Raw genomic sequence first — 25,574 nt, 5'->3', positions numbered from 1 at the left:
TAAACTAGTCCTTCATCTTCTCATTTGCTTATGGCATTGTTTCCTATGTCTAAATCCTGTAACCATTTGTATCTTATCTTAGTAAATGGTGTTATGTGTTTGTCTAATCTAAGTTTCTTCCAAATATCCAAGCAGTTTTTATCAAAGAGGGAGTTTTTATCCCAGTGGCTGGACTCTTTGGGTTTATCAAACAGTAGATTACTCTACTCATCTCCTGCTTTTATACCTAGTCTATTCCACTGGTCCATCACTCTATTTCTTAGCCAATACCAAACAGTTTTGATGACTGATGCTTTATAATATAATTTTAGATCAGGTAGGGCTAAGCAACCTTCTTTTGCACTTTTTTTTCCATTAAGATACTGGCAATTCTTGACTTTTTATTACTCCATATGAATTTACTTACAATTATTTCTAACTCGTTAAAGTAATTTTTTGGAATTTTGATTGGTAGGGCACTAAACAGACAGTTTAGTTTTGGTAGAATTGTCATTTTGATTATATTAGCTCTACGTATCCATGAGCAGTTGATATTTGCCCAGTTATTTAAATCTGATTTAATTCGTATAACAAGTGTTTTATAATTGTTTTCAAAAAGATTCTGAGTCTTTCTTGGCAAATAGACTCCCAGGTATTTTATATTGTCTGATGTTAATCTGAATGGGATTTCTCTTTCTAGCTCTTCCTGCTGTTTCTTGCTAGACATATATAGAAAAGTTGAGGATCTGTGAGGGTTTATTTTATAACCTGCAACTTTGCTAAAATTGCTAATTGTTTCCAGTAATTTTTTGGATGATTTCTTGGCATTCTCTAGGTAGAACATCATCATGTCATCTGCAAAGAGTGAGAGTTTTATCTCTTCCTTCCCAATTCTAATTCGTTTAATTTCTTTTTCTTCTCTAATTGCTGATGCTAACATTTCTAATACAATATTGAATAGTAGTGGTGATAATGGGCACCCTTGTTTCACCCCTGATCTTATTGGGAATGTCTCTAGCCTCTCCCCATTGAATATATTGTTTGTTGATGGTTTCAGATAGATACTGCTAATTATTTTAAGGAACAGTCCATTTCTTCCTATACTCTCTGGTGTTTTTAATAGGAATGGATGCTGTATTTTGTCAGAAGCTTTTTCAGCATCTATTGATATGATCATATGATTTCTGATAGTTTTATTTTTGATATAATTGAGTATATTAACAGTTTTCCTAATATTGAACCTACCCTGCATTCCTGAAATAAATCCTACTTGATCATAATGTATTATCCTAGTGGTAAATTGTTGTAATTGTTTTGCTAAGAATTTATTTAAGATTTTGGTATCTATATTCATCAGGGAAATAGGTCTATTATTTTCTTTCTCTGTTTCAACTCTTCCTGGTTTAAGTAACAACACCATATTCATTTCATAGAAAGAGTTAGGCAGAGTTCCATATTTCCCTATTTTTCCAAAGAGTTTATGTAGAATTGGAACCAATTATTACTCAAATGTTTGGTAGAATTCACTTGTGAATCCATCAGGCCCTGGAGATTTTTTCTTAGGGAGTTCAATGATAGCTTGTTGAATTTCTTTTTCTGAGATAGGGTTGTTTAGGTATTTAATCTCTACTTCATTTAACCTGGGCAACTTATAGTTTTGTAAATATTCATCCATTTCTCTTAGATTATCAAATTTATTGGCATAGAGTTGGGCAAAATAATTTTTGACTATTAATTTAGTTTCCTCCTCATTGGTGGTGAGTTCACCTGTTTCATTTATGATACTAGCAATTTGGTTTTCTTCTTTCTTTTTTTTAATCAAATTGACCAGAGGTTTATCAATTTTATTGTTTTTTTCATATTACCAGCTTCTGGTTTTATTTATTTATTTATTTTTTAGATTTTTTTTTTATTCTCATTTTGTACAAATGTTTTTTTTACATTAATAAAATATACTTGTTTACAAGTAAACAAAATACCCTTCCCCCAATGAATATAGATAGACTTGCTTGGGCAAAAAAGTAAAGGGGAAAGAAAAAAAATTAAAATTAAAAAAAAAATAGTAATAATTGTAGGTATGGCCAGGTGGTGCAATGGACGAAGCACCAGCCCTGGAGCCACGAGCACCCAAGTCCATATCCAGCCTTGTAAACCCAATAATCACCCAGCCATGTGACATGCAAGCCACCCGATTCCCACTGCCCTGCAAAAACCAAAATGAAAAAAAAAGAACAAAAAAGACCCAAAATAAAATAAAATAGTAATAATAGTAGGGGTGGCTGGGTGGAAGACAGAGCATTGGCCCTTGAGCTAGGAGCACCTGGGTCCGAATCCAGCCCCAGACACCCAAAGATCACCCTGCTATGTGGCCCCAATCAGGCCACCCAGCCCCACTTGCCCTGCGCCCTCCCCCAAATAATAACAATAAATGTGCTTCAGTCTTTGTTCCAACACTATCACCTCTGTCGTGAGTGGATCACATTATTTATGATAAGTCCATCACAAAAGTTACTTCCATATTTTTCCAACGTTGCCATTGCTGATCGCAACTCCCTCCTTTCTTATTTTTCCACTACCATGTACTATATTTTCTCTCTCCTTTCACTCTGATTCTGCTGTAGGGTCACTGAGTGGCCTAGCAGACAGATCCGTGGTCCTGGGGCCAAGAAGCCCTGAGCCCCCATACCACCCCTTAGGCCCAGAATCCACCTGGCCCTGTGGTCCTGGGCAGGCCTTCCAATCCCAGCCCCTTGCAAGAAGTAAAAAAAGAAAATGTGTTATATCTCACCACTGTCCCCCCATGGTCCATCCTCTCCTCCTTTATTCACATCCCCACCCCTTCCCCCTGCTCCCCCCTCCTTCTTACTCCAGTTATCTATACCCCATTGAGTATATTTGCTGTTTCCTCTCCTAGCCATCTCTGATGACAGCAAAGCTTCCCTCATTCCCCCTTGCCTCCCCCTTCCATATCATTGCAATAGCTCATTGTAATAAAAAAAAATCTTATTATGTGAAATATCTTAGACTATTCCCCCTCTCCTTTTTCTTTCTCCCATTCCATTTCCCGTTTTTTCCCTATTGACTCCATTTTTACACCATATTTTATCTTCGAATTCAGCTTTCTCCTGTGCTTCAAATATAAAAGCTCTCTCTACCTGCTCTATTAACTGAGATGGTTCATATGAATATTATCAGTATCATTTTTCTATACATGCAGTTCATCCTCATTAAGTCCCTCATATTTCCCCCCTCTTCTGCAATCTCCATGCTTTACCTGAGTCCTGTATCTGAAGATCAAACCTTCTGTTCAGCTCTGGCCATTCCAAAAGGAACCTTTGAAATTCCCCTGGTTCATTGAAAGTCCATCTTTTTCCCTGGAAGAGGACATTCAGCCTTGCTGGGTAGTTCATTCTTGGCTGCATTCTAAGCTCTTTTGCCTTCTGGTATATTGTATTCCAAGCCCTACGAGCTTCCAATGTAGCTGCTCCTAAGTCCGTGTGATCCTGACTGCAGATCCACGATATTTGAACTGTGTCCTTCTGGCTGCTTGTAATATTTTCTCTTTGACTTAGGAGTTCTGGAACTTAGCTATAATATTCCTAGGGGTTGTTTTCTCAGTTGTGTTTTTAATGAGACATTTCACATTTTTCAATGAGATATTTCACATTTTCTTCTAATTTTTCATTTTTTTGGTTTTGAAGTATTGATTCCTGATTTCTGGTAAATTCATCAATCTCCCTGAATTCTATTCTTTGTCTGAAGTATTTGTTCTCCTCAGAGAGTTTTCTTATCTCTTTTTCCATCTGGCCAATTTTGCTTTTTAAAGCATTCTTCTCCTCAATAACTTTTTGAACTGTTTTATCCATTTGACCTAAGCTGGTTTTTAGCAACGCTATTTTCTTCAGCACTTTTTTGGATTTTCTTGACTAAACTGCTGACTTCATTTTCATGTTTTTCCTGCATCTCTCTCCTTTATTTTCTCAGTTTTTCTTCCAACTCCCTCATTTTATTTTCAAAGTCTTTTTTGAGCTCTATCATAGCCTGAGCCCAATTTCTGTTTTTCTTGGAGTCTTTAGATGCAGGAGCTTGTGCTTCCTCATCTTCAGACTGAGTATTTTGATCCTTCTTGGGCTCATTTGCAAAATATTTCTCAATGGTCTTCCTCTTGTTTCTTTCTTTGTTCATTTTCCCAGCCTAAGCCTGTTTTTTCTGGTGCTTCCTGAGCTTTTGGGACACTCCCACAAGGGTCTCAGTGTGTGAGGTTCTGTCCTCCCTCCTGGTCTGTGAATGAACATAACCACCCCCCTCTGCCACGGGGCGAGGTGGCAGGGCCCTGTTGTTCTATGGGGGGGCCTAGACTGGGTTCAGGATCTGAATGTGGTCAGAGCCCCAGAGTCCTGTTCCAGGGGCAGAGGACAGAGCTTGTCAGTCTCTCTCTCTTCACTCCCCTCCCTCAGCTCAATGGGCTCATGCCCTGGGGGCTCCTGCTTACCGGCTCCACCTGCTTCTGTTTCCAGGTCTAGGCTGGAAAGACCAAGATGCTTGCTTGTGCCCTGAGGGCTGGGCTCCACGTGCTTGCTCTGGCAGAGGATCCCCGCTGTTCCCCCACTTCGTGCCGGTGCTCCCCCGGGGTGCAGCTCAGGAGACTCCCCCGCTGCTGTGAGCCGTGGCTCCCAGCACCCTGGGGCTGCCTCCCGGAGGCTGAAGTTCTTTGGCTCTGGTGGGCCACCCCTCCAACACCAGGGAACAGACCCTTTCTGCTCTTTTCCAGGTTACCTTGAGTAGGAGAATTGCCTCACTGGGTCCCTTTGTGGGTTCTGTCTCTCGAAAGTTTAGTTAGAGTCCTTAGTTTATGAGTTTTTATCAGAGAGCTCTTAAGACTCAATCCTTTCATGTCGCCATCTTCGACTCAAAGGCGGTTTTATTTATTAATTCAATAGTTTTTTGCTTTCAATTTTATTATTTTCTCCTTTAATTTTTAGAATTTCAAATTTGGTATTTAATTGGGGAGTTTTGATTTGTTCTATCTCTAATTTTTTTAGTTGCATGTTTAGTTCATTGATTTCCTCTTTCTCCAATTTATTCCTGAAAGCATTTGGAGCTATAATATATCTCCTGAGAATTGCTTTGAATGAATCCCATATGTTCTGGTATGTTATTTCATTATTTTCATTATCTAGGATAAAATGGTTAATTCTTTCTATAATTTGTTTTTTGGTTCACTCACTTTTTAAAATGAAGTTATTCAGTTTCCAATTTGTTCTGGGTATATATCCCCTTGGCCCAGTATTGCATATGACTTTTATTGCATTGTGATCTGAGAAAGATGTATTCACTATTTCTGCCTTTCTGCAGTTTATCATTAGGTTTTTATGTCCTAGTACATGGTCAATTTTTGTATAAGTTCCATGTACTGCAGAGAAAAAGGTATATTCCTTTCTATCCCCATTCATTTTCCTCCATAAGTCTACCATATGTAATTTTTGTAACAATCTATTTACCTCCTTAACTTCTTTCTTGTTTATTTTATGATTCGATTTATCTAGATCTGAGAATGGGAGGCCGAGGCCTCCCCCCAGTAGAGTTTTGCTGTCTATGTCTTCCTGTAATTCTTTCAGCTTCTTCTCTAAGAATTTGGGTGCTGTCCCACTGCATTCATATATATTCAGTATTGAAATAACTTTATTGTCTATTGTACCTTTTAGGAGGATAAAGTTTCCTTCCTTATCTCTTTCAAAGCTATCTATTTTTGCTGCTGCTTTGTCTGAGATAAGGATTGCTACCCCTGATTATTTTACTTCAGCTGAAGCAAAACATATTTTGCTCCAACCTTTTACCTTTACTCTATATGTATCTCTCTGCTTCAAATGAGTTTCTTGTAAGCAGCATATTGTAGGATTCTGTTTTTTTTTAATCCACTCTCCTATTTGCTTACGTTTTCAGGGAGAGTGCATCCCATTCACATTCAAAGTTATGATTACTAAATCTTTATTGCCCTCCTTGCTATCTTCCCTCTGTTTGTATTTTCCTCCTCTCCCCCCTTTATCCATATTCCCCAGTACTTTGTTTCTGAATACCACCCCTTTCAGTGTGTTTTCCCTCCTATATCACTCCTATATCACACCTTCCCCTTTCTTTCCCCTTTCCCTTTTTCCCTTTTCCCTCCCCTTCCTTTTGTTATTTCCCCTTTTCCCACCACTCCCCTTCCCTTTCTCCATTCCCCCCTCCCCTTTTCCCCTTTTAAAACTTGAAAGGTTAGATGTTTTATAATTTAGCTGAGTATGTGTAGGTTGACTTGAAGCCAAGTCTGATGAGAAGAAGATTCAGGTGTTTCTTGTCCCCTCCCTTCTTCCCCTCTATTACCATAGTTTTTTTTTGTACCTCTTAGTGTAATGAGAGTTACCCCATTCAATCCCCTTCCTATTCCTGTCTCTTTCCTGTCCCCCTTTTTAAGAAGGTAGTGTTTTTTAGATCATTCTATCTTAGTTATAGAAAATTCTGAGTGTCTGTCACTTCTAGTTCCATATATTCTATCTAATAGAATTAAATTTCTTGAGAGTTATTAGAGTCTTTTTCCCAAATGGGGTTAAATCCAGTTACATCTCTTTAGATAACAGTATCATGGATAGGTCATGAATGTCCATCATTTCTGGCTAGGTATATTCTCTCTGTTAGAGTTACATTTCTCAAATTTATAGAATTTTTTTCCCCATGCTGGGATATAGCCAGTTTCATCTTACTGGATAGCAGTTTTTTTTTTCCTTTTACCGCCCCCCCCCTTTTTTTTTTTTTACCTTTTCATGTGTCTCTTGAACCTCCTGTTTGATGTCCATATTTTCTATTTAGCTCTGGTCTTTTTATCAGGAATTTTTGGAATTCTTCCACTTTGTTAAATGTCCATCTTTTTCCCTGGAAGAGAAGGCTCAGCTTTGCAGGAAAGTAGATTCTTGGCTGCATTCCAAGCTCCCTTGCTCTTTGAAATATATCATTCTAGGCCCTTCAATCCCTTAATGTTGATGCAGCCAGGTCCTGCATGATCCTTACTGTGGCTCCTTGATATTTAAATTGTTTCTTTCTGGCTGCTTGTAGGCTTTTCTCTTTTATCTTATATTTCTGTAATTTGGCCAAAACATTTCTTGGTGTTTTCATTTTAGTATCTTTTTCTGGAGGGGATTGATATATTCTTTCAATAACTACTTTGCCCTCCACTTCCATGATATCTGGGCAGTTTTCCATCACTACATCCTGTAATATTAAGTCCAGGCTTTTTTTCTTGTCAATGTTTTCAGGAAGTTCTATAATTTTCAGGTTGCCCCTCCTTGATCTATTCGCGAGGTCAGTGGTTTTGTTGATGAGATATTTTAGATTTTCTTCTATTTTTTCTATTTTTTGATTTTGTTTAACTGACTCTTGCTGTCTCATGGAGTCAATAGTTTCTTTCAACTCCATTCTTTTTTGGGGGGAGGAAATTTCTTCATTAACCTTTTGCAACTCCTTTTCCAAATGGTCAATTCTACTTTTGAAAGAGCTTTCCATTTGACCAATTGAGGTTTTGAGAGAATTATTTTCTTTTTGCATTTGCCTAATTGAGGATCTGAGAGAATTATTCTCATTTTGTATTTGTTCAACTGAGGATCTGAGAGATTTATTCTCCTTTTGTATTTGTCCAATTGTACTTTCTAAGGATTTGTTTTCTTGTGGCAAGGTATTAATTGTCTCTTCCAAATTTTTAAGCTCCTTCCTCATTTCTTCAAGGAAGTCTTTCTGTGCTGAAGAGTAGTTCATATTTTCCTCAGAGGCTCTAGGTCTTTCTGAGTTAGGGTCTTTCCCTTCCAAGTATTTTTCTATGGATCCATCTTTCCGCTGACCCTTCTTCATTTTGCTAAGACCTTGAGTTGGGGTAGGGCTGGTTCACAGGGGCTTGGGATCACTAAAGCCTTTACTCACTGAGTGCAATTTCTCTGGCTGGCCAGTAGGAGGTGTTGGTTGCTTTCTCTGGAGTGTCTGTGACCTTGATTGAGGCCTTCTCCCTTTGCTTGAAGGGAGGAGTTGGAGCTATTGAATTCTTTTGCCTTCAATCAATGGTGCTCTTTACCCTGGCCTGAGGTCATTCTTCAGCTGGGCTAGTTCTTCTGCTCACACACCTGGGCCTGAGGCAGAAGTCATTTGCAATTGTTTGTTCTGGGAATAGGTCTGAGCTCTAATGGGGGCATGAACTCTAAGGTCCTCAGACCAGAGGAGCCCAGGGATGGTGTCCACAGCTATCCTGCACCAGAACTCTCCCCCCAGTCCTGTCCGCAAGCTCCCAGGGGACAGTACCAATACCAGTGCCTCTGCTCCCTAGTTGACTCAAGCCCCTGCTGTCTAGTCCCACCACTGATCCATTAGGTCCAGCTCTCAGGCCCTCAAACTCCCGGGTTCTGATTCAGCTGTTAATCTGGTTGACCCGGGGCTGATTGATCCTCCCTCTGAGCCCAGACTCACCCCCCCCCCCCCCCCCCCGAATGCCCGAATTGATCCAGTGCTGCTGGGGGAGAAAAATCCTGAGGTAGATTTTGTTTCTCCTGGCTTTTCTTTCTGGGTTTTGTGCATTGCGGGGGTCCACCCTGCGTGGGGTCCTTGGAACTTGAAAGGAGGGATAGAGTTGGCGAAAATGAGTTGAGTCAACAAGTGGGTAAAGGCAGGAACAGTTTGACTGACTGTCAGCTGCTTAGATTTATTTTTATAGTCTTAGAATCATATGAAACAAGCAAACTAAAATCATTTCCTTGGTTACAAAAGTATACAATTTTCATCATTAATCACATAGTTCATATGGTTACAAGTTTGATCATGTAGTGGTTACAAGTGTGATTATCAATCATGTAATTAATTTTCTTGTCCCTGCTCAGACCGTGATGACCTCAACCTGCCTGTTGCCTAGTTTGTTGCTGCATAGTAAAGTTATTGATTAAACAGAACTTTCCTTAGAATAATCTTTGATATAATTTGTTTAATGGAATGCTTCTATGTTTTTGTACCGCATATGTAATGTTTTCAATATGCTCCCTTAACAACCTATAGTGAGGGTAGCTATGCTTGTCCACCTGTCCGTTAACTCTTTCAATAACTAATTTTCCTTTCAGCCCTTGTTGGTAGATGCTACGGTTTCTATGACTTTTTATTCTTTGCCAATTAACTAAGGCTGTTAAGAGTTCACATATTGGTTACCTATACTAACTATTCTCTCACCATCTTTATCATATATTCCTGTGCATGATAAGGGGGGCAAAACTTAATTTCCCTGGAATTCTATCTGACCCATCTTGCATCTGGTTTCCCTATATATATTCTGACATCTCCCTGGAACTCCCAGTGCTGTGTCTTCTAAAGATTTCATAATGCTGAAGCCTTTTGTATGTCTCAGGGAGAGGCAGTCCTGTTAAATTTGGACAGAGTTCACAATTTGTTTTATTCAAGGAATTTCTCCAAAATCCTTCCTTTATAGTCATTCCACTATTAGGATGAGTAAGTTTTGCAATCAATAATAGACCTACAAATGTGGGTATACATGGAATCCCTATATATATTGAAGAAGGAAATGTTGTTCCATCAGGCAGTGTGACTGCCCTGAGTCTTCTTGCCGTGACTGTGTCAAACAGCTTAGAGACCCTGGCTCCCAACAGTGCGTCTGATTTCTTTTAAGAGGTTTGTTTCATATGCTAGATGGGGAAAGATCAGGAGACTTTAGAACTATGCCTGTCTTCTCTCCGCCATTTTGGCCGGAAGATCTATCCCCCTTTTAAAGGAGGTAGTTTTTTTAAATCATTCTGAGTCATAGAAAATTCTGAGTATCCATCACTTCTAGCTATGTACATTCTATCTAATAGAGTTACAATTCTTGAGAGTTATTATAGTCTTTCTCCCAAGTATTGTTATAGCCAGTTTCATCACATTGGATAGAAGTCTTGTGGATAAGTCATAAGTGTCCATCACTTCTGGCTCGGTATATTCTCTCTGTTAGAGTTACAACTCTCAAGAGTTATGAGAATCTTTTTCCCTGTGCTGGGATATAGCCAGGTTCAACTTATTGGATAGCAGTTTTTTCTTTAACCCTCCCTTTTTTTTAACCTTTTCATGTATGTCTTGGACCTCCTGTTTGATGCCCAAATTTTCTATTTAACTCTGGTCTTTTCATCAGGAATTTTTGGAATTGTTCCATTTCATTAAATGTCCATCTTTTCCCCTGAAAAAGAAGGCTCAGCTTTGCTGGATAGTGGATTCTTAGTTACATTCCAAGCTCCCTTGCTCTTTAGAATATCTCGTTCCAGGCCCTTCAATCCCTTAATGTTGATGCAGCCAGGTCCTGCGTAATCCTTACTGTGGCTCCTTGGTATTTAAATTGTTTCTTTCTGGCTGCTTAAAGGATTTTCTCTTTTATCTGATAGTTCTGGAATGTGGCCACAACATTCCTTGGTGCTTTCATTTTAGGATCTCTTTCTGGAGGGGATCTATGTATTCGTTCAATAACTATTTTGCCCTCTGGTTCCATGATATCAGGGCAATTTTCCATCACTGGATCCTGTAATATTAAGTCCAGACTTTTTTTTTCTCTTCAATGCTTTCAGGAAGTCCAATAATTCTCAGGTTGCCCCTCCTCAATCTCTTCTTGAGGTCAGTGGTTTTGCTGATGAGGTATTTTACATTTTCTTCTATTTTTTCTATTTTTTGGTCTCTTGCTCTCTCATGAAGTCTTTAGGTTCTTCAGACTCCATTCTTTTTTTTTTAGAGAGACGTTTTCTTCATTTACCTTTTGTAACTCCTTTTCCAATTGGTCAATTTACTTTTGAAAGAGCTTTTCATTTGACCATTTTAGGTTTTGAGAGAATTATTTTCTTTTTGTGTTTTCCCAATTGATGATCTGAGAAATTTATTCTCATTTTGTATTTGTCCAATTGAAGATCTGAGAGATTTATTCTCATTTTGTATTTGTCCAATTATATTTTCCAATGATTTGTTTTCTTATTGAAATGCCTTAATTGACTCTCCCAAATTTTCCAGTTGATTTTTAAACTCAATCCTCATTTCTTCAAGGAAGTCTTTCTTTGCTGGAGACCAGATCATGTTCTCCTCAGAGGTTCTAGGTCTTTCTGAATTAGGGTCTTTTCCTTCCAAGAATTTTTCTATGGATCTATCTTTCTGCTGACCTTTCTTCATTTTGCTACGACCTGGAGTTGGGGAGGGGCTGGTTCATAGAGGTTTGGTGTTGGGATCCCTAGAGGCTTTACTCACTGAGTGCAATTTCTCTAGATGGCCAGTAGGAGGTGCTGGTTGCTTTCTCTGGAGTGTCTGTGACCTTGATTGTGGCCTTCTTCCTTAGCCTGAAGGGAGCAATTGAAGCTGTTGAATACTTTTGCTTTCAATCAATGGTGGGGTTTACCCTGGGGTGAGGTCATTCCTCTCTCTGTTGTCAGCTGGACTGGTTCTTCTGCTCACACCCCTGTGCCTAAGGCAGAAGTAGTCTGCATTTGTGTTTGTTCTGGGAAGAGGCCTCAACTGCAGTGGAGGCATGGACTCAGATTTCCTTAGACCAGAGGAGCCCAGGGATGGTGTCCACAAGCTCTCCTCCAGCAGAACTCTCCCCCAGGTCCTATAGGCAAGATCCAGAGGGTCAACGCCAACATCAGTGCCTCTGCTCCCTAGTTGACCCAAGTCCTTGTTAGACCAGGCACTAGCCCTGCTGATCAAGCAGGTCTTGCTCTCAGGACCTCAGGCTCCCGGGGCTCCAACCCTGCTGCTAAGCAGGCTGATCCATGGCTGCTCCACCTTCTGCGCCTGGGCTCACTCAGGACCAAGGAGAACAAATCCTGAGATAGATGGTTTTTCTCCTGGCTTTTCTTTCTGGGTTTTTGTGGATCAGATTTCTGTTAAGAGGTTTATTTCATATTATAGATGGGGAAAGATCAAGAGACTTTAGAACTGTGCCTGTCTTCTCTCTGCCATCTTGGCTGGAAGTCTCGCCAAATCAACATATTAAAATTTTTGTTCTTAATTTTCAGTTGACTTTAGATCTAGCAAATGATGTGCTCTTTCTGCAATAATATTCTATATCTAGCAGCCCATTTGTTTAATTCTCAAGGACACTTTAGGGTCTGCCATTGTATTATAGAGATTATTCTTTGTTCCTTGATAAAGAAGAGGTTGTGGTATATAACTCTAGGCTTTTTATCCCATTTCTCTAAGAATCAATAGAAGCTCATTTTGTTTTGTTTTGTTTTGTTTTTGCCACTTGCACCAAATACTACTCAGTTTTCACTGTCACCTGGCATTATCTGCTTTAATCAATGAATCCAATTTTCTTTTTTTTTCTTTTTAATTTAAATTTATTTTTATTAAAGATATTATTTGAGTTTTACATTTTCCCCCAATCTTGCTCCCCCCCCCCCCACAGAGAGAGCACTCTGTCAGTCTTTACTTTGTTTCCATGTTGTACCTACTGGAAATCATCTAAGAAATCATCTGAATCCAATTTTCTTAAAGATAACCTTTATGTAATTTCTGGAGACAATGATTTGATCTTAAATTACTATCATAAACCTAAATAAATAAACCTATCATAAACATTTGCATGTCCCGGTTCCAGGTATAACATGAAGAGCCTTTTGATTCAATTATTGGATTATAGTCATTTAATAATCTATGGAGAGAGAGAGATAAATCACTTTTAGCAATGTTCAACATATTCAATGGCATTTAACCATTTTCAGTCTTTACTATTTACTTTATGGAGTGAGTTCTGTTTCTTGAAAAAAAGTTCTTCATAACCTAGTATAATCTTCACAATTTCCTACCTTTATAATCTTCATGCATCTTACTCAGTGCCACATATTCTTTGATCCACTAACATTAGCCTTCTGGTGATTGCATGTACAAATACTCCATCTCTCAGCTCTAGGTATTTTCTCTAGTTGTCTTCCCATGCCTAGAATTCTCTGCTTTCTAAACTTTACATACTGGCTTCTTTGACTTCCTACAAATCCTAATTAAAATTCTGTTTTCTATAAGAAACCTTTCCCAATTCCACTTTATCCCAAAGGTTTTTTTCTTTAATTTCCCTGAATATTTTAATCAATTAGTTTTCATTTAGCAAAGCTCACTTACAAGCATTCATTTGTTTATTATCTCTCCCATTAGATTGTGAGTTCTTTGAGGGCAGGGACTGTCTTTTACTTCTTTTTGCAACCTCAACCCTTAGCACAGTAGGTATTTAATAAATATTTATTGACTGACAAAGTATTTCCATTCATTTTCAAGCTGTTTAATACTGATTTTCATCCACCTTTGTAACATATCATCTTGTAGTGATACATCCTGAATTTGGTTAACATTATATGGAATTTTGCTTGGATGAATTCTAGATTCATTTTTATCTACTTTTCTTTACCAAAAGTAAACATCAAGACTTCAATTGAATAGGTGTTAATTGTCCTAAATGTATTATTTCCACTAAGGCTTCATTTTGGGATGCCATTCTCTTAAGACTCTTAAATAATTTCAGCTTTCTCTTTCATGGTTTAATGCCCAATATATCTTACATGTAAGTATTGCTTTTATTTGGGTTAGAGCTCAAAAACTTGACTATCTATTCTTCCTTGGTACTCCTTTAAAATTTTACATTTAAGAAATCTAAATTATACTTTTTAAAACTTTTATTTATTTATGTTAGGTAACTTGCTCAAGGTCACACAGCTAGGCAATTACTAAATGTCTTGAGTCTGGATTTGAACTCGGGTTCTCCTGACTCCAGGATTGGTATTCTATCCACTGCACCACCTAACTGTCCTTGATATTTTTATATTATTGAAGAAAATTTCCATGAGAAAAAGTGAAATGAACTTTTCAGTGGAGTCATATAACTTAAGATCATAGAAAAATAGGTATAGATACACATATACATATGTCATTAGTATATTTTTATAACAACCTCCTCTTGAACCTGAAATTTATTTTGATAATTAATTATAATAATGAATTTAGGACTAGGTATTCTCTCTATGGAGACGATCACTTTTTATATCAAATGTGGTTCACATTTTGGTGGCATATTTTAAATAAAGAACAACAAATGATCTAGGATTCTTACTATATTTTGATCCATTTTGCATATATACTTGTTCATACAGTACATAAGCAAGCCAAGAATGCATAAATGAGTCAGAATCCTTGTGATAATTAAAAGTAGTATAAATGTCACATGTCTTTAGGTGGTGTGTTCAAGGATCATTGAACGTTATATCCTTAGAACTTTTGAGCACACCCTCTTTGCTCCTCAGTTAATATATTGTTTTAGTAAACATTTATTATGGTTAGAGAAAATTAGTTCTCATGTTGTTCAATGAACTTCAGATAGAAAAGGTCCTTAGAAAAGTTGCTTTCTTGACTAATAAGGAAATTATATTCAACATGATTATGTATGACCCATATTAGATTGTTTGATGTCTTGGGAAGGGGGGAGAAGAAATTGAATTCAAAAATCTTATAAAAATGAATGTAGAAAACTCTCTTCACATGTTATTTGAAAAAATACTATAAGTATTTTTAAAAAGAAAAGTTATTTTTCTCATTTTTACTTAATGTACTGTGAAATGTTACTTAAGTGGCTCTAATAATTTATTGTTTCTCTGAATCATTAAGTAAACATATGTGCTAAGCACTTGGGATACAAAGAAAAAGCAAAATAATCCTTATCTTCAAGTTGACATTCTATTGAGAGAAAGAAAACATACAAAGTATACACTGAGTAAGATAGTTTTACAGCAGAAAACACTAGTGCCTATGGGAAGACCACTGTGATAAGTTAAAATCCCCCAGAGACAGTCTGAGTGATTAATAATTAATAATTAATTAGGCTAGTTGGCAATCAATAAATTGATGGACAGTGGTTACTCTCAGTAACTAAAGACAAAAACACAGGGAAACCGGAGTGCCCCTAACAAGTGAAAAATCAACCCTGTTTAATGGACAATGAGGAGATTGGCTAGAAGTCTTTCATTCCTTCTGCTGAGAATTTGACTTAATCTTTTTATTTATTTTCTTCTTGTTTTTTTTTAAGGCAATAGAGTTAAGTGACCTGCCCAAGGTCACACAGCTAAAGTAATTATTAAGTGTTTGAGTCCAAATTTGAACTCAGGTCCTCCTGACTCAAGCATTGGTGCTCTAACCAATGAGCAACCCAGCTGTGCCTAAGAATGTGACTTACTTTTGAGCCTCAATACCTTTCAGTAATCTAAACCAGGGAATTCATCTTCCATCCAGATCACACTGGGCTGTGATTGGTGTTTTGTTCCATGTGCTGGAGTCACCCAAAATTCTAAGGATAGGGCCTCTTTTTCTTAGAGTAAAAACTTGCCTAGACCAGATTCAGTTTGTACCCTGAGCAGAAGTAAGATCTCCAATGGGGGGAGGGGGTTGACCCATTCAAGAATTGAGAACAGTTTTCCTGAAGGCCTAGGAAAACCTCATCCATTAGTCATGTCCTTCAGAGACTGAATTTTTTTTTTTACTGGAGTTGAATCTTCAATGATGAAATAAAGGGAAATAAATCTCTAGAGTCCAACCTTTTAATTGATTATAAAGAAAATAGTAAAATCATTTTTATTACTGGAAAAGTCTTCCTACAGCAAGAGGAAATTGAAGTAAGTCTTGAAGGAAGCCAGGAATTCTAAGAGGAGGAAGTAAGGTAGAAGAGCATTCTAGAAATGAAGAGCAGGCAGTAAAATGGTAAGAAGAAAGGAGCTGCAGCGTTTTGGGTCATGAGCAACAAGTAGACCTGAGTCCGGAACATGAATAGGAGTGATATTTTAAGAAGACTTAAAAGATATGAAGGAGTTAGGTTATGAAGAGATTTAAATACCAAACAAAAGGGTTTAATTTTGATACTGCAGAATAGGACAGAGTCATTGTAGATAAGTCAGACTTCTACTTTAACAAAAATCACTTGGGCAGCTTTTGGAAAATGAATTGGAATGGGTCAAGATTAAAGCAAAAGTCAATTAGGAGACTATTGAAATAGTTGAGTCAAGAATGATGGGAATCTGACCTAGGTTGCTAGCTATGTAAATGGAAGGAAGGGGTGAATATAAGAAATGTTAAAAAAAAAAAAAAAGAAATTGCAAGATCTGGAAATTGATTGGATACCTAGGAAACCAAGAGTAAGGAGTTGAAAATGACAATGAAGAGGTAAACATGGGTGATTGGGTAGATATTGGTGCCCTTAAGTCACAGGGAAATTCAGAAAAGGGGTGAGTTTTGGGGAGAAGATGGTTTTGTTTGGGATATATTGGGTGGAAATCCAGTTCAAAATGTCCAATAGACACTTGTCAATGCAGATTAGAATTCAGGAGACAGGCAAGAGTGAGAAGCAAAAAAAAGACAAGGGATAAATAGATCTGGGAATCATCTGTTTAGAGAGAAATATTAAACCCAATGGACTTGAACAGATCATTAACAGAATCTTGTGGGTCTCATATAATTAGAGCATAAACTAAATGAAATCCAACAAAGATGGAGAAACAACGGTTAGACAGGCAAGAGGCAAATCCAAAGGGAGCACAGGCCAAAAGGCCCAGTATGGAAAAGAGTATAATTTTCAGGAAAAGATAAAATAGACAACAGTGTTAAATACTGCAAGAAATCAAGAAGGACCAGAATTGGGGAAAGGCCATTAGATATGACAATTTAAGAAAGTATAGTATCCTTGAAGAAAACAATTTCAGTCTTATTCTATAGGCTGCTTCAATGGTTAGATATTTAAATTACATGTCAGACACATTACCCATACATTTCATTTTAACAAATGCAAATCTACAGTACACAAACAAGTAAGAATTCATCACAACAACCGCAAAAACCAAATAAACAATAATATCACTTGTCCTCCATAATGATCAGTATACTAAGCATTACCGGGAATAAAAAAGCAATAAAATATGCATAACTGACAGATAAATATAGCTGGAATATTTTAATATTAATACACAAGCAAATAAACATCAAGAAATACACTTAGTAAATCTACCCAGTAAACAATGCAAGTATCAATAAATATATGTAATTAAATGTAAGGTACAGTTTATAAGGATAAAAGTATGAAAATCTAACTCTCTCTCTCTCTCTCTCTCTCTCTCTATATATATATATATATATATATATATATATATACATATATATTTATATATAATGACAGCTTCTTCAGTTTTGGGTTTTTTAATAATATCATAAGCTAGCCAGGTCACAGGTTGGATGGACCTCATGTGTCCTATGATCTGTTGATCTATATACTCCTGTATCTGAAATAGGGCAGTGAAGTGGTGCTGTGGTTAGAATGCTGGTCTGAAGTCAGCAATACCTAAATTCAGATCTGATAAAAGGCATCAGCTGTGTAAACTTGGGCAAGCCACTTAACCCTGTTGGCCTCAGTTTCCTCATCTGTGAAATCAATTGGAGAAAGAAATGGCAAACCACTCCAGTAACTTTGCTAAAAACTTCCAAATTGGGTCATGAAGAGTCTGAAATGAGTGAATAACAATAATGAAAATATGAAGTGCATGATGATATAAACTAATCAATATTATCTTCTTTTCAAATGTCCTGGAGCCATCCCAAGCTCAGTATATTCAAAACAAAAGATTTTCCCTTAAATGTAGACATCTTCTCAACTTCTCTATTTCTGTAACAGGTAACTTCATTCTTCTAATCTCCCAGGTTCATACTTCAATGCTGTCATCAATTCTTCACTTTCCCAGATCCCACAAACCTGACCAAATCTTACTACTTCTAACTAACAACAGATAGGACCATCACAGCAACTACTTCTTTATCTTCACCCAGTCACCACCATGGTCCTTTTCTTTGTTCTTTCATTTTCAGATGAGAAAATTGAGGCAAGGAGGGTTAAGTGACTTGCTTGGGATCACACATGTAGTATGTGTCTCATGCTGAATTTGATCTCAAGTCCTCTGGATTCTAGACAATGCACTCTATTCACTATGCCATCTCATTGCCCTTATACTGTAGGATATAGATTTAGATTTAAGGCTAGAAAGGACCTTATTGGCCATTGAGAAACCTCAAGGTTTTTACCCATGAGGAAAATGATAAGTGTTCAAATGACTTTCCTAGGGTCACACAGTTAGTAGGTATTTATGGTAGAATTTGAATGCAAGTCAACCTTACTCCACATTGATAAAAATATTCACCTCTCCACCCCTAGGGTGGAATTGAAGTTCTAAGCTGGAAAGGTGTGAATCACTGTGCAAGACCTCTCCCAGTATTTGAACTGAGATTCTGTACAGTTTGAGGCAAGATTGTTGGATTGAAATATGAAGAGTATTGTTTGAACTATCCCCTTCTAAGTCAATACCTGGTTTGGACAATGTGTGCACCACTGGTGGGTAGCCCTTGTATTCAGTTCCATGAAATGATATCTGCTTATGCTGAATATTTCTGGAGGCTTTGACTTCTTAATCTTATGCTCCAATAATGTGCTATCACATTATTTTTTCCTTTAAGGTGACAACATATCTATCTTTCTATAGCTGCCTTCAGAAAACCTTTGTTTTCTTAATATTGCACAGCTTTTTTTTAGAATGCTAACCAAAAAGTCTCATTTTATAGTCCAGAGTGTACATTGTTAGGATTATGTAGGTGGACTAAATATATAATTCCCATTCAGTTTGATTCATGGATGCCAGTAATTCTCTTAACATATTCATCCAAAGCTTTCTCCTTGAAAGCTTTATGTGATCTTGCAAAAGGAGACCAAGGTATTTATAAGTATTTCCTTCATTCATTGGTTTAATGTATTGGTAAAATCTATGTGAAATAATTGGTGTATGTTATGCTTTCCCCTGTGGATATTATTAATTTTACAGTTATCAAGTGCAAATGATATTTTGATAATATTTGAGAAAGATTTCATAAAATTAAAAAGCTTTATGAGATTTAAGACATTTTATTATATATATCTGCATGTTTGTGTGTGTGTGTGTGTGTGTGTGTGTGTGTGTGTGTGTGTGTGTGTGTGTGCAGATTCTGGTGAACCCATATTGTTAGATTCATATACAACAAGATGTTTTGATTTAACTTCTTTCATTTGGGATGATATTTAGTTCTATTTATGAGAGATGCTAATTGATTTCAGGCTAAACAGAGTCATAATGGGCTTAAGTTCCATCAAAAAATATCTAATTTGTTCTTGGAATATTTATGGTTATATTATGTTCTAATTAGACCACAGTTTTCCATAAACTCACCAGATATTGTAGTACTTTCACTATCATTAGGTCTATTTTATATATCTGAGATATATGAATAAGTCATGAGTATAAAATTGTCAGAGATTTTGCAATAATAAAAAAAGGCAAGCATATATGTATTGTATGCTTTCAGGTAACTTTCTCAATAATACTGATTCAATCATGAATCAATAATCTATTATTTTTTTGTACCTTAGGTCTTATTGGTAGGTCTTTTTGGTTCTCAGTTATTATATTGGTTTTTGTGTGTTTATAGATTTTTTTAAAAAAATCTATAAGCTGTGAATGCTTTTGCATGAAGTTGATTATTTGTCCTTTGTTCTCAAAGAGAGCCCAATGTAAATCCAATTGTGGCTAATTCAACCAATATGAGCTTGGAAGGCTCTACTTAGGTTGGACACAAATAGTCCATATGAATAGTTGGAGTGGAAATATCTAAATTTGTGCATCTTTTATTTCTTTTGAGTTACTGCAATTTTGCTTTGCTCTTGAGAACCTTCTTTGATGTAGGCATGCTATGATAGAAGGTCCTGGGCCAATGTCTCCCATGTCTCACTCTTGATTCCATTGTTCTTCAGAGAGACTTTGTGAGAATGTTTGAATTGCTTCTTCTGACCTCCATGTGAACACTTACCTTGTTTTCTAAAAACTGATGCTTTAGGAATTTTGGCATTTAAACAATGTGGTCAGCCTAAGAGATCACATTCTTTAGAGTTTAAACTGCTTGATAGTTCAGCTTGAGGAAGGACCTCAGGGTCCAGTACCTTTTCTTGACAGGTGATCTTCAGACTCTTCCTAAGGCAATTCAAATGGAAATAATTGTAAATGGCCTGTATTTGGTGCCTCACTGATGTTATCATCATTAGGAAAAATGGGATCTTGATTTTGTCTGAGAGGAAAAGTACTTTATGAAGCATTTGAATGAGGGGTTCAGAGAGTAAATGTTTAACAACTGACTTTCCAAAATGCGCAATATCTTTTTAAGCTTAATCTAGATTATTAACAAATTCTCAAAATACTTTCTTTTTTAACAAATTTTATTTATTTAAGGCAATGGAGCTAAGTGACTTGCCCAAGGTCACACAGCTAGGCAATTATTAAATGCCTGAAGCCAGATTGAATCTAGGTCCTCTTGACTCCAAGGCCAGTGCTCTCTATCTACTGTACCTAGCTACCCCTCAATTACTTTCTTAAGTTGACACAATAAAAAAACAAAAAATAAAGCTTTGATTTGTAGTACTTACCTATTTCTGTGTACAAATGCTTACACTGACAATTTAACAATCAACTCTCACAAGCCATCAAGCTGGTTCCAACATTCCTTTGATTTTAGCCAGAAATTATGGCTCTTACCAAGTCACATTATATTTATAGAGCTGCTAGACTTTCATTCATCTCTCTTGACATCATCATTTTGTGATTGATTATCAACAGTAAAGAAGCTTCTTATTGGAACCAACTTTTTTTTTTATTGTGAACTTATAGATGGTCAGAAATTTTCCACATCTTCTTCATGAGTTCTCTCTTGCACCTGATTTATCTACTTCCCCAAACTCTACAACAGAATTTTTTAAATTAACATTGAATTATTGATTTTGTTCTTCGTGTTGCTTTAACTTTTTGTCTAATTTTAAATTTTTGACTTTTACTTCCAATTTAAAATTAATGGAAGTGATATAGTTCCATTAATCTGATATACTTTTGCTTACTAGATTCCTGTTGGTATATTTCTTTTTTTATTATTTTAGTTGGGCAACATGGCATTCAACTTTTTCTACTTTACACAACCAGGAGCTAGAAACTGATGTAATCTCCCAGTGCTTCTCTCCGATCTTCAATATTCTCTCCAATCTTCAATCCTAAATCACTTCTAATATAATGGTCTTTAATCATATCCTTGAAAATATTCCTTGAGAGTTCCACTTTTCTTACTAAGCTTCTTTCCATTGTAAACTGTTGTCCTAAAATGCCCTGAAATGTTTTTACACTTTCTGTCAAATGTTGTAGAGGATGCATTTATTTGTGATGAATATAGCAAATGTCAGCTTTTTTTTTTTAGTTACTCAGTTTTGGTATAATTGGACTGATAGTTAAATTCACATTATCAAATTCAAAAGGGACTTTTTGGAATTCCAGTGTAAGTATGTTCATATCCTTCTGAAATTTGAGCTATCAGATTGGTTTTGTCATTCTTTTCATCACTTAATGCAATTTCTAGAGTTTTCTTTGAGTGAAGATTTTTAATGACCTAAGACTCATTAACTTTTTCTTCAGCAAATTTCATCTTTCACTTTGTCTAATCTAGGGTTAATGATGAAGTTTTCCATTTATGATTTCTCTGTAGTAGTTGGAAACACATTACTATAAGAACTGGAGCTGAGTATCACTCCAAAATCTTTACCAAGAAAATCTCAAATGGTGTAATGAAATGTAACATACCACTGAAACAAATGAACAACAAAAGATGCACTTAATAAATACTGATTGATTAATGTCATTGATTTCTATGACCTATGATCATATCACCATGTGGTCAACCAATAGAGGACTCTCTCTATACTTAACTGGACTTATCCATGGAAAGCAAATCCAGTTTGTTGTTGAGATGGTACTAGAAGTTTTTCCAGTTTGATAGAACATTTTAGTGTATGTTCTCTAATGAAATACAACTTCCGTGAACCCAGAAGGAGGTCACCTCAAGATAACAATGAAGCTAGAGAAACACTTTTTGAATATGTTACTGAAGGACTTCCTTTTTCATACAGACTGAGCCAACTGTACCCTGGGATCCCTTATAATTCTGAAATGCGTTATTTGGTTTTGATATGTTAATGTCTTGTGTATAAACTTTTTTGTTGAAAGAGTACATAGATTGTTTTAAGTCATATATATATGTATACACATGTACATATATATCATGTATAGTAAGCCATACAAATATATGATGTGTTACATGTAATATATGTTCATATCCATAAATATGTATGTATGAATATACTATATACATAGTTTAAACACCTACACACACATTTGTGTTTAGTTTCAGTTTTAGTCCTTCCATCTCTGCATGATCCCATTTGAGGTTTTCTTGGCAAAGATGCTAGAGGTTTGCCATTCCGTTCTCCAGTCCATTTTACAGATGAGAAAACAGGCAAATCTGGATAAGAGTCTTGTCTGTGATCACCCAGCTAGTATCTGAAACTGAATTTGAAAATCGTATCTTCCTGACTTCAGATCCACTCCCTATCTACTACATCAAAAACTGCAAAAATTAAGGATTGTTAAGTCCTTCTTCAGTTTTGTCTGACTTTATGCAACTCCCAGTTGGGGTTCTCTTGGCAGAGATATGAATGGTTTGCCTTTTTTTTCCCAGTTCATTTTACAGATAAGAAAACTGAGGCAAATAGGGTTAAATTAGTTGCCCAGGGTCATATAGCTAGTAGGTGTCTAAGGCTAGATTTCAACTCACAAAAATGAATCTTCCTGACTGAGAATTTGGGGTTCTTTCCATATATACAAATACATGTATATGCATATAGTATTGATCTTTGTTCTTTGAGGTGGGATTTTTTTTTTTGCCTTTTTTCATTGAAAATTTGTTAGTATGGTTGTTATTTTCTTTTTATCTCTGACTTTTATCCTTTTACCTAGGGATAATTTTGTTGTTGTTGTTGTTAAATAAGTTGAAGCTAGAAAAGATGTTTTTTCTATTATTATAGGCCTACTCTCTCAAATATGTACAGGTAGAGGATGTGTCAGAGTGAATTTGTGTAACATCTTAAGAGCATTAAGGATTTCAAATATATTTTCTGTATTTTGGGTTTTTCATTTGAAAATGCTTCTGTCTCTCATGTTTAGGGAATAGCCTACCATCTCAGAGAAGTCTGTCATCCTTCTTTCTTTAGTCCCATTATTCTTAGTTATTTGCTAGCAGAGGCTGCAGGGCTTTTTCTTGTATTTACATATTATAAATAATGTGGTTGTAATTTATTATGTCTTTTAATATTACTTCTTACATATTTAGGTTAGTTGGATTTGTTTTGAGATTAGAAGTTTCTATCTCACCCAGGCTGGAAGGGCTTCTCCCCAGGAGTTTTGACTTGTTCCATTTTATGATCTGGGCTGGTATATCCCTCCTCTGGCATCTGGTTCCCTGCCCCAGAAGTCCTAGGACTCACCATTTTGGTAACAAATAGTCAAAAGATTAAGATAGTATAAATGGTCAAAGCAGCACAAAGAAGAAAAATCAATAATTTTTTTTTGTTTTTGCAAGGCAATAGGGTTAAGTGACTTGCCCAAAGTCACTAGGTGGGTCTGAGGCAGGATTTGACTCCAGGGCCTGTGCTCTATCCACTGCTCCACCCAGCTGCCCCAACAATTCACTGCTAATCAAAAATTTAATTTCAAAGACTCGAGAAGCAAAAAAAAAAAAATAGAAATGAGAGAAGACCCATGAAAGAAACCTAATTTCCTTTAACCCTCCTGTAGCTCATAACTCCCAAACTCAGCTAATCTCCAGTCTCAGCCTCCTCTACTAGCAGGTTTGATAAGGATCTACCACCACAACTGGCCCTTAACATTTCCTTTATTGCTGTTGTTGCCATCTTGAGTTTGTTTGTTTCTTTTTTAACAGTGAATACCCTCAAATGTATAGCTTTGGTCTGCAGAAGAAAAAAACAACAAACCCAGAGTAAAATGTCATGGATTCAAATTCTTGCTCCACTGCTCCTGTAGTTAATAGTAGCCTCTTTACCATTTTGTGTCAGTTTCTTCATCTGAGATAGCATGAGATTAGACTCAATGATCACTTAGGTTCATTCAATAACTCCTATGAATCTCTGGGGCATTAGAACAGGATTTCTAAATTAAAAAAAGACATAATATATTTAAAATATATCAGGAGCCTATCTTTAAATTTTCCTTCCTAATTCTCCAAAGACTTATCACATTACTCCATGATTTAACCATTCTAAGGATTATTTTCCTAACCAAAAACCTACTAATTTGGGTGGAGGGTGTCCCTTAAGTTCATCAAGGTGCTCACAATCATACAACTCACATCTTTGAATAATATTTGTGCATGGCTGACCCATGATTCAAAACATCTCATTAATCCTATGGCTTTCCCAATGAATGTAGAGAATGTATCAGTCTAATCCACTGTGTTGTAATCACCTTAGACCACAAACTCATCTGATACCTAGTGAATTTCAGAGTCAAATACATGCATCTTGAAGCAGCCGTAAACCGGCTCTCCTAGGCCCATCTTGCTCCCCCACCCTAAGTCTCCCTAAGTTTCGATTTTCTATAACAGTGTCAGTTCTCGATAAACGAAACCTAAGGACCAAGTGGTTGGGAAACATCCTGTTAGACAAACAACTCTAGACCACGGGGAACTCAGCTGCTGCGAACGTGTCCCCACTCAGCAACTCGTTAAACCACAAAGAAAAATCCCCCTTGCGGTTTTCAGACATAAAAAGACTGTGCTGAGAGCAGTTCAGGGCCAGTTCTTGACTGAGCCCCAGCGCGCTGGTTAATAAATCCTCCTGCTTTTGCATCAAGTCTGGCCTTCTGTGGTGATTGGGGGTCCCTGTCGGTCCTGAGGGGCTTTTCGGCCCTAACATCTTATGGGTGGGAAAACATACTCAGGATGAACTAGAGGACAGTTTCATGAGCTTTACTTTGCCATGGCCAACACTAGAGTCATTAGTTTATGGATTAGGTAGAACTTGGACATGTGCCTCTTGAAAGTTTCTAGAACTATTGCAGGTCATTTTGGCAGGGTCAGGGAATTTTTTTAAAAATTTTGACCTTTTAAAAAAATTCTTCCCCTACAAAATCTTTTTCTATTTGCCCTTTCTACTTATATGATCAATACCCTCCTTCAGGCTCTCATCACCTCTTTTCTGGCCTATTCTATAGCTTTCTAATTTATCTCTTCACTAACACTCTATGAGGGCAGGTATGTGGGACACTTAGGAAGACCTGGGGTTAAAATCCAGCCTCAGACACTAGCTGTGTAACCCTGGGAAAGTTCACTTAACATTCTTTGCCTCAATTCCTCATCTTTAAAATGTACTGAAGAAGGAAAAGACAAACCACTGCAGAATCTGCCAAGAAAACACTAAATGGGGTGCTGAAGAATCAGACATGATTGAAACGATTAAATAATAACTAACATTGTCTCCCATTGCCAATGCATCTTTTACCAATTGTCAAACTAATCCTGAGGCATAATCTGAATGTCACCCCCTGAAGGAATTTTCAATGACTCCCCATTGTCTTTAGGATAAAATACAA

General features: G+C 36.8%; 1 pseudogene; it reads right to left on the bottom strand.

Moving 5' to 3' along the window:
* Nucleotides 1–23,455, bottom strand: part of LOC141492359 (uncharacterized) — a 67,436-nt pseudogene extending 43,981 nt beyond the window's left edge.
* Between the last annotated feature and the right edge of the window lie 2,119 nt (nt 23,456–25,574).

This window comes from Macrotis lagotis, chromosome 6, assembly GCF_037893015.1.
Source record: "Macrotis lagotis isolate mMagLag1 chromosome 6, bilby.v1.9.chrom.fasta, whole genome shotgun sequence".
Lineage (NCBI taxonomy): Eukaryota > Metazoa > Chordata > Mammalia > Peramelemorphia > Peramelidae > Macrotis > Macrotis lagotis.
Note: the sequence above shows the minus strand (reverse complement) of the source record. Positions and strands in the feature narration are given on the sequence as shown.